Source organism: Acanthopagrus latus, chromosome 17 (assembly GCF_904848185.1).
Source record: "Acanthopagrus latus isolate v.2019 chromosome 17, fAcaLat1.1, whole genome shotgun sequence".
NCBI lineage: Eukaryota > Metazoa > Chordata > Actinopteri > Spariformes > Sparidae > Acanthopagrus > Acanthopagrus latus.
This window is the reverse complement of record NC_051055.1, coordinates 5,853,647-5,872,470: the sequence shown is the minus strand read 5'-3', so window position 1 is coordinate 5,872,470 and position 18,824 is coordinate 5,853,647. Positions and strand designations below refer to the sequence as shown.

General features: G+C 41.9%; 1 protein-coding gene across 4 annotated transcripts in view; it reads left to right on the top strand.

The window, feature by feature from the left end:
• Positions 1–18,824, top strand: part of LOC119005768 (vacuolar protein sorting-associated protein 13B-like) — a 324,995-nt gene that overhangs the window by 111,784 nt on the left and 194,387 nt on the right. The window lies entirely within an intron of this gene.

Below are 18,824 nucleotides of genomic sequence, written 5' to 3'. Positions count from 1 at the left end.
GTCTCTTGGCCATTTTCACCTCAGTTAGCTGCTTATGATAGCCAACCACAAGTCTCTGGTAGTCCTCTGGCTGTATTTTTAACCACTCTTCTTGACAGAATTGGTCAAGTTCAAAGAAATGTATTAGCTTCCTGGCACAGACTCGTTTCATTGGCACAGTCCATGTGTTCTTGATGAGGTTCAAGTCAGGAGCCAAAACCTTAATTCTAGCCTGATTTAGCCATTCCTTTACCCTATTAATGTGTGTTTGGAATACCCACCTGCACCCAAGACCCAATCTTCTGGCTGATGATTGTATGTTTTGTTTGTCCGTGTGATCAGCAGCAAACTTTCATCAAGCTTTAAGGTGTCGCATCTGATCAAGAGCTTCTTTCTTCCACAGCAGCCTCTCAGCTCATGTTGATGCAGAGCACACTTGACTGTGGACACTGAGACCTGTCTTCCAGCAGCTTTTAATGTGTTGGGTTTTGGTTTTTTTTAATACTCTTTTTTAGTGTTTTTTCAGTTTTATAAGTACAAACAGAGCACAACAAGAGAAAAAAAAGAAAAGAAAAAAGAAAACCCACCCTGAACCAACAGTGAGTGCTGCGCTGTACGTATGCATAAAGTGAATAAGTAAATAAAAAAGTTTATTTTTTTTTTCTTTCTTTTAAAAAGAAAAAAGAAAAAAAGGGAGACAGGTAAATGAAGAGCACATACATGGAATAAATTAAAGAAAAAACAGGCAGTCCTCATCTTGCAGGGATAGATGCTGAGTTAAAGCTTCTGTAAGAAGGAGTGCAATGGTTCCCAGATCCTCCGAAACTTGTCCGATTTGTGATTGAGGTCATGAGTCAACTTCTCGAGAGGAATAAGAGCAGAAATCTGTGATGTCCACATGTCAACCGTGGGGACCTGGGGAGTTGACCACCGCAGCAAGATACATTTTTTAGCCAGGAACAAAAGAATTATCAACAGAGATTTGGTGTCTGTGTCCAAAGAATTGTCTGGAGCATCATGGTTAAGTAAAAAGAAAGAAGGAGTCAGCAAGAGCTGTTTACCAGTGACCTCCTGGATTACAGAGTGAACCCCCTTCCAGAAAGTCTGGATGTGGTCACATGACCAAAACACATGGATAAATGTACCTTTGTGTGTCTTACATTTATAACAAAGGTTGGAAGTGTCAGGAAACACTTTCTGGAGGCGAATAGGAGTGTAGTAAGTTCTGTGAAAAAATTCAAAGCTCTGTTCATGTATAGAGATTGAGGTACATTTAGGAAAAATCCCACTGCAGATCTTGTCCCAGTCTACAGGAGTAAACGTCACCTCCAGATCATGATGTGTTGGTTTTTGGTTGACTCTTGACCATATAGCAGTTGAACGTGCCATGCACTTTAAACTTACCAAAAATTCTTTGTGCAGTTGATCTTGGGACCAGTATCTGCCTTGAAAAGGCTCCAGGTGACTTTACTGACTTGCTCAAATAAATAATGCTCTCTTTCTGATTAATGCTGAGCTCCTGAGACTTTCCCATTGTAGTTTTTGTGACTGAGTCTAATGGATGTATCAAACAAACCCTGTTAAAATGAGCCCAGAAAAGTCATCAGCCATTATCAGAGTCACCCAGAAGTTAACAGGCCTTGCTGCAAAGAAAATTTGAATGACACGACTTTCTGTTATCAGTTTTGATTGTTGCGCGTTGTATGTCTGTTTTTGACCCAGCAGATTTGGCCGCATTTTCAGAAGACCTATAATAAATTCCTTATGAACAAAACTTCATGAATGTTTCTTGTGACAAAGTAGTATGTTCCACTCATACCATGTTCAGCAAAGCAGTTACTTGTCCTGCTGGAGAAGGAAATCAGCAGCTCCATACAATATGGAAAAAAGGCTTGAAATATTTCACTTTTTGTGTAATGAAATGAGAGTATATGAAAGTTACCCTTTTAAATTGCGGGGAAAAAAACAACTTTTCCATTATGTTCTAATTGTTTTAGATGCACCTGTACATGTTCCTTACTAGTGTTCTAAACTTTTGACGACAGCTGTATATGTTGATATATGTGGGGCTTGCATACACATACAGCATACATCCAAACAGGAGCATGTCAGAGCCAGAACTTGCATTATAAATGGGTGTAGGCAGCTGTCATGTACTGTAATGTAGCATTTTTGAAAATGTTTACCTCATTTTAGGCAAATAAAGCAATCAGTTTTATAATGCAGGCTCCTACTCTCATAACGTCCATTGGTTATGAGTCAACAGCAAGTAAGTAAAGCATTTTTTTAAAATTTCGCAATGAATGAGCACCTCTCATGCCCTGTCCAGATGTTCTCTGCATGTTGCAGCAGTCCTGCACCACTACAGAGGGGTGGCCCTGACATACACTACATGGCTCAAGTGGTGGGTGTTACACCAGTGGTACTGGTGAGGCCGGGAGATGTGTCAGATGGCACGATTGCCTGCGTGCCTGAGGAGATGCCAGGGTTTATTTGAACAGCAATTCTACTTAACATTTTTGAAAGTGTGAGTAGCGATTTATTGTTTAGCCATGAGTCTGTCAGTGAGATTCTTATTTCATGACTTATCTGATAGGTCCAAGAAAAATAAACCCACACCTGAGCTGGGTTTATAGGTCTGCCTGACGTCAGGCCTATTATCCACAGCACTGACTGCACATTTTTCCACTACAATCAAGTGTGTGTGTGTGTGTGTGTGTGCGTGCGTGTGTGTGTGTGCGTGCATGTGTGTGTGTGTGTATGTATGTGTGCATAATGTTTGTGTGTTTGCGGACCACATGTGTACTTGCAAGTAAAAGTTTGGTTTTGCTCCTGCACAAGACTCATGATGTCGATGCGGTCTGTGTCTGCCAAGCTTGTTTCTGTCTGGCCAGTAGCAGCAGCAGGGAAATGATGTGCCACTTAATATGACTACTGGTAAAAATGTTTTGTTAACTTGAAGCACGTCTCTAACACACAAGCTAGAATGACATTTAGAAAAAATGACTTCAAAATATGCAATGACAAACTGTCACCAATACATTTAAAAGAAACAGAAAATACTTAAATGCACAATATATAACTTCTGCCTCTCTGAGCCTCCGAGTCAAGTGAAAACTAAATGATTCGTTTAAAGACATTCTGAAGTAGCATGGGATTATGGGAGTTTTTTGTCTCCATATTTAAACAAAAGCCACTGCCAATGACTGATTTTGACTCACAAATGTTCAGGGACGAGGTAGTGTTTTAAAGTTTTAGCCATATCTGCATCATAAAACAGCCACATCACAATTCCAAAGCTAATTTCATTTTATTAACATTCATGTTGACCATACTACAATATTTTTCCACACCATTGACACGTAAGAAACATTTAAGAAATACAAGCATGTGCCTTGTGTGCATGCAATACGTGCATAAAAATGGGACCCACTAAGCAAAAGAGCTCCACAGACCAACTAAAGGTCTGAAACCACTCAGAGAACTTGTAATCCAGGTGAATGACATCATGCTGATCAGGTCTATGTATTGAATGCTTTGTTGCAGCAGAACTCAACTATTTTGCAATACTATCCTATCTGATCCAAAGTTGTTTTAGGGCCCTGACCTCATTGCAGCCAAAATGCAAGCAGAATACAATCCTTTAAAGTTAGGTAATGACTTTGGTAATGCATTGCGGACCTTTGGTGACCATCCCTTGGGCTTGGAATAAAGGATCCATTCATTTAAGCTTGTTGTCTGGTCTTAATTACTTTTATCTGGTGCTGAAAAAGATTACTGGCTGTACCCAGCCCTTGGTCCTGATTCCCAAAAGTATATCTTCACCAAGATTATATTAGCCCATTGACTTACAGTCAAAGTAAGACATTGTTAACACTCAGATCATGTTTTCCCCCATGTTGTCAAAGACAAGGCAGCAGGTTTGAAAAGACTGACTAATGTAATGTTATACTTTTAATTTGAAACATTGGAACCTGGAATTCTAAAGCAATAATAGACCTCAGAGAGACTGATCCCAAAAAGACATTGGCATAATGGAACATTAATGGAACATCTACTCAGACACAAAACATATTTTTTGGTACTTGGAGGATCTGATGGATTGATAAGTGATGGAATAATTCTGCTGGCTGTCTCTGTGTACTTGTGTACGCATCTCCAGAATGTAGCTTCGAGGAAATGGAGTTAAACATGAAAAGGAAAAAAGTCAAAAGAAGAAGGAAAAACAAATGAAAGACATGAGTAAGGGATCAGTTTGTGGTCAGCTTGTCTTTAGCAAATCATCTTCTCTTCTCCCTTCCCTCCCCATGCCAGTGAGTGATGCTTGGGTGGAGGGAGGACTCATAGACTCATAGGATAAAGGTTGATAATCATGTTCCATCAATGGAACTCCTTTGATGTGGGCTGTTGTTGTTTCGATGGGGCTCTCTGCCTGGACGCATCCCCCTCCTGCAGCTGCGAGCGGCCAGCTTTAAGAGCATAGAGGGTGAGATGTGCTGAGGTTGAGTGTCCCGAGTTACTGTATACACACACACACACACACACACAAAACCAGGCCTCACACTGAAAACTAAAGTGCGTCATTGTTGGTACTCGAACCAACTTGCTGTCCAGTTTGGACGTGTAGGGTTTGGTGACATGCATTATTATGTCAAAGGGCCACAGCATACGTAACACAAGAAAACCAAACATTATTTTTTAGCAAAAAATGTACTAAAGAAATTAAATGATCTTAAAATACTACACACAGATGGACAATGAACACACGCCGAGCAACCTGCACTTATTAGACTCGCACATATACAGCATGCATACCCACAGGCACATACTGTTAGTGCAGCAATTTAAGGGGCAGGTGCCTCCTAGCACCAGTGACCAGTGTTATTGTAATGGGCAGCTCCCTGCACAGCTGAGATAACGTGTGTAGACATAACAGCAAAGATGAAAGCAGGTTGGAGAGAGATCCTGTAAACTTGAGGCGCATGTGACAGTAGTTTAAAGGGAGGTATGGTGTTGCTATACTTCATTTTTCATCCTTTACCAATCGTAGTCATTAGCCTTTAGGGGGGAATATATAGTTCCCGGGGCATAGCTAAGGCCCACATGGATGGCCCTGTGTCAGAAAGCCAGCCTGCTCACTTAAAATGTAGTATTCTACCAAAGGGTCTTAGTGCTTCAACTTGTTCTTTAGAGTACTCTCATTCGCTGTCTTTTTAAAAATTTTTTTACCCTCTCTTTCTCTCCCTTACCCCCCCTCCCTTTCCTCTCTAGTTCCCCTGCACCTCAGGCAGTTGTGTTCATTAACCCTGGATGTAATTATTTTTATTTTAGTCTCATATTGCTGACATTTCAACTCAGGGGCTCCTCAATCAGGATTAACCCAAACCGCAAGAAATCACACTTCACAGCCTTTTTCTTACAGGAGTGCTTGTTGCCTCCAATTTCAGTCAAATTAAAGGTTTATTTTATTTAGTCCTTTTTTTTCACTCGGCCCCTGTACCGTGAGAAAACAAACCAGACTGCTTGCCTTTGATTTGCTGCTTGCTAGTGGCTTTCTCAGTATCCCCAACTCTGTCTCGCTCTCAGTAGGCACAAAGCAGTCCTCTGTGCAGGCGCTGGTACTAAAGACCGAGATCACACAGGTGGTAGCAGTGTGACCATCTGCTCTGAGGCAAAATTATATCATATATTTTCTCACTGAGCACCATACAGTAGGTGGGTGTAACTGCACCAAATTCACTTGTCGTCCGATGCTTGTGATAAGGATTACGTGTTTTCTTTCTGAAATTCATCTCAAACACACTGCAAGCAAAGAAGCCTCGTTCATTGTTTTGATTATGTCTAGTAGTATTTTGTCTCTAAACTACGAAATGAATGGAGGTGAGCCCACACTGTTAATATATGGGTAGCTTTAGATTATAATTGTGTATTTTAGTCCCAGTGTGTAATGTAAATATCGCAGATTTAAAGTAACAATCTAGTATATACATGCTTTGCCTTCTCAAAGCTGTGTTGCTCTCTCTTCGCCTTGGGGGCCTTAAGGTCCACAGGAACCCTTGACTTGTCTTCCTGCCCCTGGGGCACTTTGTCTCAACACAGTAGTAATAAACTCTCATCACTCTGAGTCAGGGGTGTGTGTATGTCAGTCTGTTCGCATGTGTGAGTGTGCAGCAGCAGCAGTAGTCATAGACGGAGCAGTAGTTGTAAAATCTCATCACTTTTAGTGGTCCTCCGGGGTTCCTGGAGTCCTCTCGCTGTGTGTGGTTTGACCTGTCGTGGCCCTCCAGCCCCCCACATGCCCACTTAGATAAACAGGCAGTAAACACAGGCAGTCCTAGCACCACTCTCTTCCCCTCACAGCATATACAAGGTCCGCAGATAAAAGGACTAGTTCCCGACACTAATAGCCACTAGAGATTAGCTTCCACCAGCCTCCTCTGGTGCATGAATAAAAGTTCAGCCACCGTGTTTGTAAAAAGCTTCTAATAATAGTAAAATAGTCATCTTAGATTACCTGTCCTGTATCTCATAGATGACTACCCTCACCTGAACTAGAAATGTAAGCTGTTCACACATACAATGTGAGCACAATCCGCAGCCATGACACTATGATAAATAAAGGGCTGGCTGAAGTTCAGGGGAATGTTTTTTATTAGCTTATCAGGCTTGCATGCATATCTGAAGAGGTCCATACATTCGATGCAAGGCCACTAGGCTTGGCACATGAAAATGTTAGCGATAATGTCAGAATGCTTGAGAAATAACATGTTTCTGATATGATCAACTATTTTCTTGGTAGGTCTTGGTTTATGGAGTAAAGGTATGGTGTGGATTTTAACCTAAGAGCAGGGGTGTAGGTCTACTTTCTTCCACTGAATGGAGGTTTTTGTAATACCACCTACCAGGTTACTGACCAACTATGGTCAGAGACAGAGATTTCCTGCTGTTTTCCTCACATCAGACCTACTCGGTCATTGTGATGAGTCATACTTTTCACTCTTGAAAAAGTATGTGCTGTGGATTACCACAAGGGTTCATTATGATAAGCAGTGCTCTAGGTCAGATGGTTAGAAAAGCCTCTCCTCCAACTACTTGGCTCCTGCTCTCCCATTACTTTTCTTTAAATGGCGCGGGGCACTAATTCTCAAGGCTCCTTCCTACATGAGCTTCATGAGTCTAGACAGAAAACATTTTCATCAAGTTTAAAATTTCCATGGAGACATTCATGTTAGGCCTTTTTGTATCACCTTGGGATTTGTCCCGTCGCCATGGCCAAATATGTCATCTCCCCTTTTTTCATCAGCCGACAGACATCAGAAAGGAGGGGAGATGGATTGTTGGCAAGCTAGCCTTTGCTGCTCTCGCCGTCTGTCATGTCTCAGCATTGCACGTATCACGAATGGTCCAGTGGTGTTGTGAGATGAACAACAGTCTAGAGAATAAGTCCAGTGTTATGCTGTTCTTAGTTCTGCCTGACAGCGGTATGTGAGCACTAGGGCCACACAATTAATCGAAATATTATGGAAATGTGCCCAAGTGCAGTTTCAGTAGTGCAATTGCAGAAGCGACATTTATTGATGTTGATAACTGTGTGACAAAACAGCATTATAATAAAGCACTGTGGTGCTGCAGAGATGCCCTGGCCTTCTCCAGATGTAATCAGGATTTTAATATGATGAATGATTAATTTATTTCAGTGAAAATGAAAATGTTGATGCTGAATTGATCATTCCTTCTAGTAAATCATATTACAACTGTAGTATAAGATAATCCCAATATAATGTTCACAACCATACCGTGCATTACTAGTGTTTACAGTGTGTGTTGGCATAGTGTGTTTTTGTTTAGTTAGTGTGTTTTTTTGTTTTTTTTTGTTTTTTTTAAACATTAGGGAGAAACCTAGGCAGATGTTTGTCACTCTCGGTTTTCGACCGTGTCCTGATGATAACTCTCAGATTAGAAGTTGAATGATAAGTGCAGCCTCTCTTTCTACCTTCAAAGTCTTGTCCTTCGTCCCGCCCCTCCTTGCTCCTCCTCCCCATCTTCATATATCTCTTCAGCCTTCCCTCCCTCTCTTAACCCACTTCTTTCCTCCCATCATTTCATTTCCTTGTCCTCCTCTGTGTTCTTTGTCCCTATGCCCCCCCACCCTCTCCTCCATGTCTGACCTGCTGGTCTGCAATGAGGCAGTCTGGCGAGCATTTAAAGTGTGTTTAGAGTAGCTGACTCATCACTGCTTTGTGCCCTGGTTTGTTAATGTTGGGCAGCTGATAGTATTTTGGAAGTCCTGTGTTGCAGGTGGCCCAAGCATTCTTTATTTGTGTGTATGTGTACAAGCACGTCTGTCTGTATGTGTGATGTCGAGCTGTATTAAATACAGCTCGGATGGATATAAACACATCTTCCTTATCATCAGTGTATGTGTGCAGACATGAGTGACATCCTGCAAAAACAAGACGCACTCTCTGCCTTTACTCTGCTGTCAGTGAGGAGTGCTCAAACCATGGCTTCTTTCAACAGTGACTAATTACAGGCCAAAGATGTAAAGAAGCTCTTCTCTGACACACACACACACATGCAGGCAAGCATGCATGCATACACATACGACTACATGTCTTTGGTGAGCTGTCATGCTTAGCTGCCTTTAGAAGTAAGGAACTTGTAACACAAAATTTCATGGGTTTAGAGGTTAATTGATAGACCAGTGGAGAGCATTAATCTCTCCCTGTCTGTCCTAATCCACCAGAAAAGGAGCACTATATCAGTTTAGCCATGATCTTACTCTAACACAGGACATTTATGAAACTGAAACAGCCATATACAGCCTTTGTCATTACTTTGCTGAAAATGTCTTGGAATATTTTACTTCTAATTGTTCAGTGGCAATCATCCTATATCTGTTTGAGCTCATCCCTTGAAGTGTTGACACCTCAGTGACCCCCACCCTGGGGAAACCCAGCCAATCAGAGCTAGTGTTTCATTGTACTTTACACCCCTTCCTTCTATCCCTCTATCCTTTTTCTATCCCTCCATTTCAGCTAAAATAGCTCATCCTGAAACCATTAGACCAAATTGCTAAATGGTTCAAATGTGCAACCACTTAAGGGTATGTCTTTAAAAGGAGTAATCTTCAATCTACTGTGGCAAGCAAGAAGCGGATGAGGTGAGTAGTGGGAGCAGGAATTGAGAGGGACCCACAGAGACTCACACTGAGGAAAGTAGAGACAGATAGAAGGAGAAGGGGTTAAGAAATATTGACTTCTTAGTATAAATATCTCCCCTCTCCCCATGTTTCTCTCTCCTTTCCAGTATTCAACTCATGTATGTATTATACTCCTGCCGTTTTGTGGAGAAAGTGCAAAATAACATCAATGGGAATTTGAGAGGCCAACACAGTGAGGTTAAGAGAGAGTAAAAACACACTTTCTCATGCTTGATTTCTCTAGCACGTGCACGCAAGTACTGCACAAATAGGTGTGTGTGTGTGTGTGTGTGTGTGTGTGTGTGTGTGTGTGTGTGTGTGTGTGTGTGTGTCAAAGGTGGCAGAGGCTGGAAAAGTGTTTGCTAGCATCTGCTAGCTTTGCCAGATTTCTACTGAAAAGACAACACAGCTCACCGCTCTCCTGCAGCAGCTTGCTCGGCGTGGGGATGCCCTGAGGAGTCGATTATCGAGTGCAGTAGGGTTCTGCAGCTCAAGAATGAAAATGTATGATTATTACTCCATGGAAATGAAATCAAAGTTCTTATGTGTGTTGCCTGCCAGCTTATAACAGTTATTATCAAGAGCTGACAGGGAAAAGAACGGAAATGAGCATTTCTAACTGCACTCAGTAATCGACTTGTCAGGGCTTCCCCACAACAAGCGAGCTGCTACAGGAGAGTGGTGAGTTGTGTTGTCTTTTCAGTAGAAATCCGGCAAAGCTAGCAGATGTTTAATGCCTCAGACTATGTGCTGGGATCCTATTTGTACTGTTGCTGAAGTTTGGTGCTGTTCTGAGCATTATTTGTGGCTGTGAGTGGCTTTTTTATGGTTGTTATTTTGGTTGGTTGCATAGACTGCCATGTATTGTTATTGTGCGGTCTTTTCTGAGGCTGCTAAAACAACATAGGCTAGCGGTCGGAAAACTTGATCTCCCAAGGGGGGTCTTAATCGTTGTCACTTTGTGTTAGACCATGGATTAATTGCACATCAGCACATCAAAATAGGTGTGATGCTTGAGACTAATTAAGGATAATTTTTTTATCATAATTTTCACATATGGGCAAAGGTAGTGAAAATGACATAAGTTTGGTGTCATTCAAACAGTAATTAATAAAGGTCCTAAGTGAAACACGTAAGAGTGAGGGCTTTGCGGTCAGCTAACGTCCACTTAGTGCCAACATTTGGTGAAACTGAGTAAAATCATGCAGCTAGACCTGGAGTGAATGTCCCATTATTGTCCACCTCTGAATGATTTTACTGTGAGGAATTTCTGATTTCTGAAATGGTCTGTCAAGTATCTGCACTAGGCTTATGTTACTGAGGTTTGTTATCAGTTCCTATTAACTTCTGTAACTTAAGCTAAACTGGCATTTCTTTGCCTCACCCTAATAGAAAATTCATCAATAATTTGATCTTGCAGAAATAGTGACATTGTCATTCCCCTATTGCCTCCTCAGTCTGTTGGCACAGCTAACATGCATGCTTGGTACAAATGCATCAAGCAGCTGCTGATAAAGGTATAGTAGTTTCAGGCTTTGCGCTTCAGGAATTTTCAAGACAGCAGCTCAACAGAGACTGCAGCTAATAATCGAGACACAGCCCTTTGGGTTAGACAGACAGGAAAAACCCTAAATATTATACATAAATGATCTTCTGAATAAGTTATAGGTTACAGCTGCCTAAAAATTGTGTTATGTAGTCACAAACACAAATACACAATGATGGCCGCAAGAAGAATAATACTTGTGGAGAAAGCAACTGCACTAGCAGAGTGAAGCATTGATGCCCTGGCAAATGTTCTCTCTGTGAAAACATTGTTAAAAACATAATCATTCACTTTAATGAATTTATTTTGTTCAGCTCTCATTTGTTATTAGAAAGAACAAATTCCCTCTATGGATCCTGAAGGTTTTTACGAGAACGTTTCTCAATACTCAGTAGTGTAGGTTTCCCAGTAAGAAATCCTCTGGTGTACAGAAAATTATGTTTTCCCACATTTCTGGCAAGAGCAACAACGTTTTCTTTGGAATAAACGTAAGAACCTGGTAGCTAACACAAGCAGTAATGATCTGAACATCTAAGGAAAAAACATATGTAAATACTGGCCATGCTCTTATATTGATCTCTGAGGAATACAGTGTAAAAACGCCTGATCAAGGACTGCTTATCACCTATGATCTTGCCAAAATGGAAGAGCATTTAAGATAAACTTGACTTCAATCATGTACTGAACAGACAAATTGCCTGACAGGGATACTCAGACCAGTTGACTGAATGACAGCCAGACCGGTAGACAGTTAGATATGGTACACAGACAAGCAGACCAAAGGAGAGGATCTGTTGCATTTTGCCGTGCAAACGTCAAATTCTTCACTGCAGCATTCCCAGCTTCCTGAGTGATCCCAAATCTCAGCCAGAGGACTTTGATCTGTCACTGAGCTCATTACTAAGTCTACTGAACTGACAAAAGGCCAAGCTGAAAGACTGGGGGAACAGAGACTCTGTGGAGAGACTTGAAGGTAATTGAAGACAGGATCTCATCGTCAATTGTCCCATATGCTCTTCAAAAATCTGAGGACTGTGGAGAGCCCTGAAGAGGATGACTGGGGAAGATGGGGTTGGGCGCCCACCGCCTGGATGTTTGTTGTAAAACACAGCTGGATTATAAAGCTGGACAGTTTGTAGATAGAGACAGAGAATAGGAGCGGCAACTACAGTCAACACAACAACAGCTGCTACTATGACGGACTTCTGATAAAAGAATAGAAGGAAAAACACAATTAGCAAGGGATGTAAGTTAAACCAAGGAAGTAGAAGTCAAAATTTACTACTATTTTATTTAATTGTGTCAAATTTTAGCCACATTCTGTGCTGTCTAATGATGAAAGAAAAAAAAAATTACATTATATAATAAAAACATCATGTCATTATCATGCTATAACCACAGAACATCCCTTGTACACGGAAGTAATAAACAATATGTAATTTGCGTGGTTCGTAATGGATTTATGTTTAACAAACATTTTAGAACCTCCAAAGCTACTTTTGAAATGTTGTGCAAGTGCATTGGATCAGTTTTGGGAATCCACATCAAATACAGCTGGAGTCTGGAGAGACCCGGAGAGAAAAACAAAATAAAGAATAATGGAAGCTCCTTGCTTGCAAAGAGTGAAATATTTCACGCTTTTAATGCGATCAAATAAACAAAAGTCCACAGAAAGTTGACATAAGGATGACTGTAACACACAGCTAGGCATTTAAAGTGCTTGTTCCTCAGACAGCCTGCTCTGACTGTTGCAGCACAATGAATTTGCCTTTTCTGCTCCATGTTCATTTTGATTTTTGTCCATCTAAAGCTTCACCAAATATTTATATTTTTTTGCCAACAAATAGCTTCGAGTTGTTAATATTTGCATGAAGACAGACTTGCACCATTATTTATTTGACAAAGCATTTCCGCTGCTTTTTAAGTGCCTAACTTCTTTATGGACGTTTTTAGCCTCAAGAGGATAAGAAACGGTATTGCAATTGAGTAAACTTGAAAATTTGCAGTTTGCATGAGAACTTTCTATTTGTTACAGTGTAATTCATATGAAAGTACTTGGACTGAACCCTAGCTAATGACAGACCCTAGCTTGCTTGAAACCCCTCCAGCACCCACCCCTCCAGCCCCCGACTCATGACAAACTGAGAGAACTCAGCTTGAACTGTAGAGAAAGCCCATGAGCCAGCTGAATGATAGCAGCGATAAGGAGTTTTCAAGGTAACTATGCAAAACTGAAACTGTCTGTGGGAAAGTAGCAGCAGAAGCTGAAGTCTGTTTATTTTAATGAGCTCAGAAGTGTCTCTCCTGTTCCTCTTACATTACATTGGGGCTCATTTAGAGTTCACACAGAGCACTGTACGTCCATGATGGATACGATAATGATGCATTAATGCAATCAGGGCCGAGTCTGTTTTGTCTCTCATTAAGAAGGCTAGCTATCTTGCTGACAAGGGCCAGGTCACATTTGGTCGCGGCTTTAAGCATTTTTCTTTGGTGTGATTTGAAGTGAGGGAGACAGTCAGAGAGCGTATTATTGTGGGCATATCAGAGGAGTGGTGTAGGGGAGAGAGGATAGGAAGAGAGATAACAGCTGGAGTAGTCCAAAATCAGGGCTGCTTGGGTTTCAGCAGAGGCACAGGCACCGATTGTGCAGCGTCTGGTTGTCTTTTCAACACCAGAGAGCTGATGTGGATTTATAGAGGTGAGAAATCAACTAGACGGGGTTAGGTATGGCCATGGAGCCTCTTATCAACATGTGGAGCTTTAGAGGGCTGCTGTTCCGCTGCTTCCAACCCCTCATCTGTCCTCACTACTGGTTTACAGTACCAACTAAGGATGTAGATTAGTGCATTAATGGTGAAATATTTTGTGTTTAATTAAAATGTTTTATTTCTTTTTGATACACCATTTTAGATGTTTTTCACGGCAAAAACACAATTCATAATGTGTGTTGGCAGACACTGTTTGGCCATGCTAGTGCCAGGCCCTGCGCAGCATGTAATTTCGGTTGCCGGGGTCTTTCATTAGTATTTTCTGTAAAAAGCTGTGTGAATTGGATAACACTGCGTTTGCCACAAGTTTATCAGTTGGTGGGAAAATGATGTCAACGTGGCAACCCTAACATTTAGTCACATTCACTAACATCCTTCCTCACTCCCTGAAACCCATATTGAAGTCTCAGCGACAGTTGACCAAATGAAATGTACTGTTGCTAGTGAAAGCACAGATTTTTCTGGGTTTGATCATAATTATCATAATTTTTTTTTTTATATTCCGGACAATATAAGCACACAGCTTGACAAAATTTGTAACAAAGGTGTAGTCGTTTTTGTGCATTTTTATGCAGAAATGTTGTTTAAACAACAATTTTATCGGGGATAGACTTTATCATTGTGTGTACAGTACCTGCATGGACATACACTGCTTTGAATTCTATATGTCTATGCACTTGGACCTTTCAGACATGCATGTAATACACATTCACATGCTGTTTATCCAGACTTGGCTTTATGTGATATATCCGGTTCACGGAACTTCGCATGTATGGAGACTTGCTGTAGTCATCCCATTAATCACACAGATCCATGGCCAACTACTGTGACCTATTCACTTATCATGTAGATTAGAAAAATGACTTCTCAGAAAAATACTTCTCATCATCCACTGTTTTATATGTTCTCTCTGCTTGCGTAATGTATCCCTGTCCGTCTCTCTTTGTGTTTCTCTAGATGTGTCTGTGATTCTGTCTACCAGTGTATTTTTAGGTGTTTCTCTGCTTCTGTCACTCCATTTTTCTCCCCATCTGTCTTTCACTGACTCTCGCTGGCTGAATCACTCTCCAGCCTTCTTCCCGCCCATTACTGTAACTGTACCCACAGCCATAGTCAACCTTTACGAGGTGGGTCTAGCTTGTCAGCTGCAGGCTACCGCAGTATATAGTGGCATCCAGTGCAGAGATTTGTATGGGCCCAGAGTGAGAGCAGGCTTTCCGTAGGCCAAGATCTGTTTCCAGTCAACCTGCCTGTGTCCTTCCTGAGCCTCTGGGCTCCTGCGGCGGCATTGCTCCCAGGCCCCCGGGTCACAGCACGGCAGGGGAACGGCAGTACAGTCAATGTGTGTCAGAGAGTGTTTTGTGTGTGTGAGTGTGTGTGGGGGGTGGGGTTCATGAGTCAGTGTCTGTTCACTGTCCTATAGCACACGCACAAATGAATACAAATAGAAACACTTCCTTATGTTCTCAAAGACGCGTGTACACATCTCGTTCACACACACACACACATCATCATCACACGCACATAACATAAACTGCACACACTGTTCCTTGCACCCACCCACACACAGCTGAGTCCCTTTTCAGTGGTGTCAACAGCTCCACCTCTCTCTCTGTCTGTCTCTCTTTCTCTCTCTCTCTCTGTCCCTCTCTCTCTCTGTCCCTCTCTTTCTCTATCTCACACACACACACATACACACACACACTCATAGTCACTGAGACACATGCACACATACACCAGTAGAACACCTGTCGGGCTGCACGGCTCGCTCCAGGACACCTTCGAGTCATGAGCTCATCGGAAAAGCAATTAAAGGCAGCGTAGGCCCTGCACGCTGGCGTAATGTTTTGTTTTGCTACTTGGCTTCGAAATTAACCAAACCTGTCAGAAGTCATCTGGCTGACGCGGGCTGGGCTATATTTATTTATTTTCTGTTGGAGAAGCTGAACGCAGGGTCCCAGTGCTGCCTCACATCCAACAGTGAAGCGATTCTGAGGGGGCGATTAGCTGGCCTGGACATGAATCCTCCCCCATGTGTCTACCTGGGGGGTGGATGGTGAGCGCCTCCCACCTCTCTTTGCATGTCTGTAACTCTGATGGTGGGGTCATGGCCCTGTAGTTGGGAGGTTATGCCCTTTGTAACCCCAATCAGGCTTTGGTCTCCACTGTGGGACTTGGTTTTGAACTTGCACTGACCTAACCACTCCCAGTTTATTGAATTTCATGCTTGCAGTAACTGAACAAAAGCAGATTTTGCATTAAAAATGTCAATGTATAAACCATGTAACCTGATAAAAAGACAACATGAAGATAGAAAGATGTGTGGCTGTTAGGGTACTGCGGCCGTTGGACTAGAAAAGAGGAGACTGACGGGAGAACTTAGACAGAGCTTAAAGGTTAGAGGCCCTGTCTCAGTCTGACCTAATGCTCTGCTGTAGCCTCAGGCTGTGAGCAGCTTGATGTCAGACAGCCATAAAACAACACCGGCAGCCTCGTGCTCTCTCTTAACTCTACTGGTCTTAAGCCTCTGAAGAAAAAAAAGCGCCCACCTTTGACATTAATAGGCCCACTGTGGATGAGTCAAGGTAAGTGTGTCTTCACAGATGCCTGTACTCACATTCTGTGGTTGTGTGGTGTTTCAGAATCTACGCCACTGATCAATTTTCTGATGTTTTCTTCAGGAATCATTTAGGAAGTAAAAAAAACACCTCTGTTATCTTTGTCATCACTTTCTGTAATTACCCACATGCCACCCTGTTAGAGCGGAGAAAAACAGCAGTAAGCCTGCTGCCGAGGTCGCCCTCTAAGCATGTCTTGCCGTTTGGTGGTGCTGCATGCTTCAAAGGAGGTGTCACTCTCCTGCACTTATGTCAACACAGTGATGAAACAGAAAAACACAGTGTGGATGGTAAAGCCTTGATCTTCAAAACCTGAAGGCCTGGTCAACACATATTTTGTTTCTGTGCCATTGTTAAACTGGCAGAAAGAGTGAAAAGATTGTTTTTTCTCTGAATCTCTGTAAGAGAGATTTTTGAGTTGTGTTTTGATGTGTGAAAATGGTCCTGATTGTTGTTGACAGAAGTCAAACATACATTACGATCAGCCATGATAAGATGTCAGCTGCTGGACACTTAAAGCACGTCCAGTTTATTCAGCTTACTTAGTTAAAAAAACAACCAACCTGCTAAACTTAAAAGATATATTTAACATTTCTGCATCAAAATGCCTAAAAACAACTACACCAACAACTTAAACATTTTCAAACATATTTTCAGACTGTGTACTTAGATTATACCACATTTTCCAACAATGTGTAACCGCAGAGAAATCCGTAATCTTATACAAGATAACTGTGTGTTTCCTTTGGTTGTCTGTTATAACATCTTGTATAACGTTAATAAAACTTGAAAGCATTACCTCATCTGCGAACATTTCAACCTGAGTAATGTGGATGGATTTTAATCAACAATCGTGGCTGTTTGACAGTGAGGGCAGCAGCTACCATGCTTTTGCGCAACCAAGTGAGAGACCCCAAGTGGCAGAAATGACATGCTGTTCATTAAATACACACAATACAAACAAGCCAGCACCCTTAATCTGATGATGACGAAATGTTGTTATGATGAAAACGTTTGTGTGGATTTTTGTTTGCTGTATTTGCACTGCAGAGCATCCACACAATGTTTCACAAGATAAGATGCAGAGAGTCCTTCTCCCATTGTGAACACTATTTTCTTTGTGATTTTACAACTAATGCCTCATTTGAAAAGCCGTGTCTGAAAGCTGTACTGGCTTTAATACACACTGATGCGGTGCAAAGACCACAGTTAAGCTGCTCTGGTGAGAGTGTTATCTGCAATTAGGCATTTTATGTCTTTTTATTTGCTCATTTATTTCTTGTTAAATAACTGTTAAATAAACAGTCTATCTACTAAGTTGTATGATTTATGGCACTATGACTAATTTCTGCTGAATGTGCTTTGTCATGCTCATTGCCTTCCGTAGACCACAGTTTAGGGTCAATTTATTGAATACATCTTCACTACTCAGCCCATTCCCAGTCTTTTGGGTCCTATACAGCTCATGCTGTTTTGGGCTATGATGAAACCGCTTGAAGTTGAGCCCCAGCACTACAGCCACAGCCAAAGCCTATTAAGCCACAAACTGTGGTGTAGGAGTTCAAGCCACAGGGCTGAGGTTATGAATCCTCATCGGGAGGAGGGGGAGAGAGGTGGATGTAGGATGACGAGGAGGGGTGGAGGTATGGTTTCAGAAGGAAGTGTAAAGCGGGTTGAAATAGGATAAAGTAAGAATTGATGTCGAAGGAGGAGTTGACAGAGGGACACGGAGGGGAGGAGATGGATTGTTGAGATGTAGGGATCAGGGATACAACTTCAGTATTGGGTAAGACAGGGTCTCAGTATCGAACAAAACAAATGCTGTTATGAAGACAGGGAAGATTGGAGGTGTAAATGGAAAGGGAGATTGAAAAGCCAAGAAGATGGAAGTTATGGAGAGTAAAGAAAGTAGAACGATGGATGAAGCAATAGAGGAAGAAATGTGAGTCAGTTTGAATTGATCCATTGATAAAGTTGCTGATCTGCCCAGAGAGGATTCTGTATGAGTAATAAACCAGAGGATTCAAGTAAAACTGGTGAATAATGATCCAACTTGCAGACACTTGGACTGGTCTGATACATACGTACACCATATAACATCATAATTTAAATCCACATGCAAAAAACAGGCTTCACACATTACACAAACACACAGGAACACATTTGACAGCACTGACACACACAAATTTTGCATCGCTCATGCTTTCAGTCATACACATTTACTTTACACTGCAAACACACACACACAGGCTCACAGGCCACAAATCATTGAACGTTGTAAAAGTTGAGCAAATTAGAGCAGTTTTATTTGCATTGTTCACAGGGAATAATGGAGGAGGGAGTAAATCCTGCCAAGCTAAGGAGCTGGTGCACACATATGTGTGTGTGTGTCTGCATGTGTGTATTTGTAAGTGTGTGTGCGTGTCAAGAGAGAGTTTGTAATTGTGCTTTGTCCATGCTTTTCGAGGCCCCAAAATGTTAGGTAAAGGAACAAGCAATCGGGCTTTGTTCTGAGATGAAATGCACACACACATTTACGCATTCACACTTACACACACACACAGGGCTTTGCCTCAGGGCTTGAAACAGAAGACCGGGGTCTTGTCCAAAGCTCCATTAAACTGCTGAAAGTCCTTCTAGAGCTGAAACATCCTCCTATCGTCATGCTGGGACATTCCACAGCACGCCAGAGACCCTGCGCTAATCCT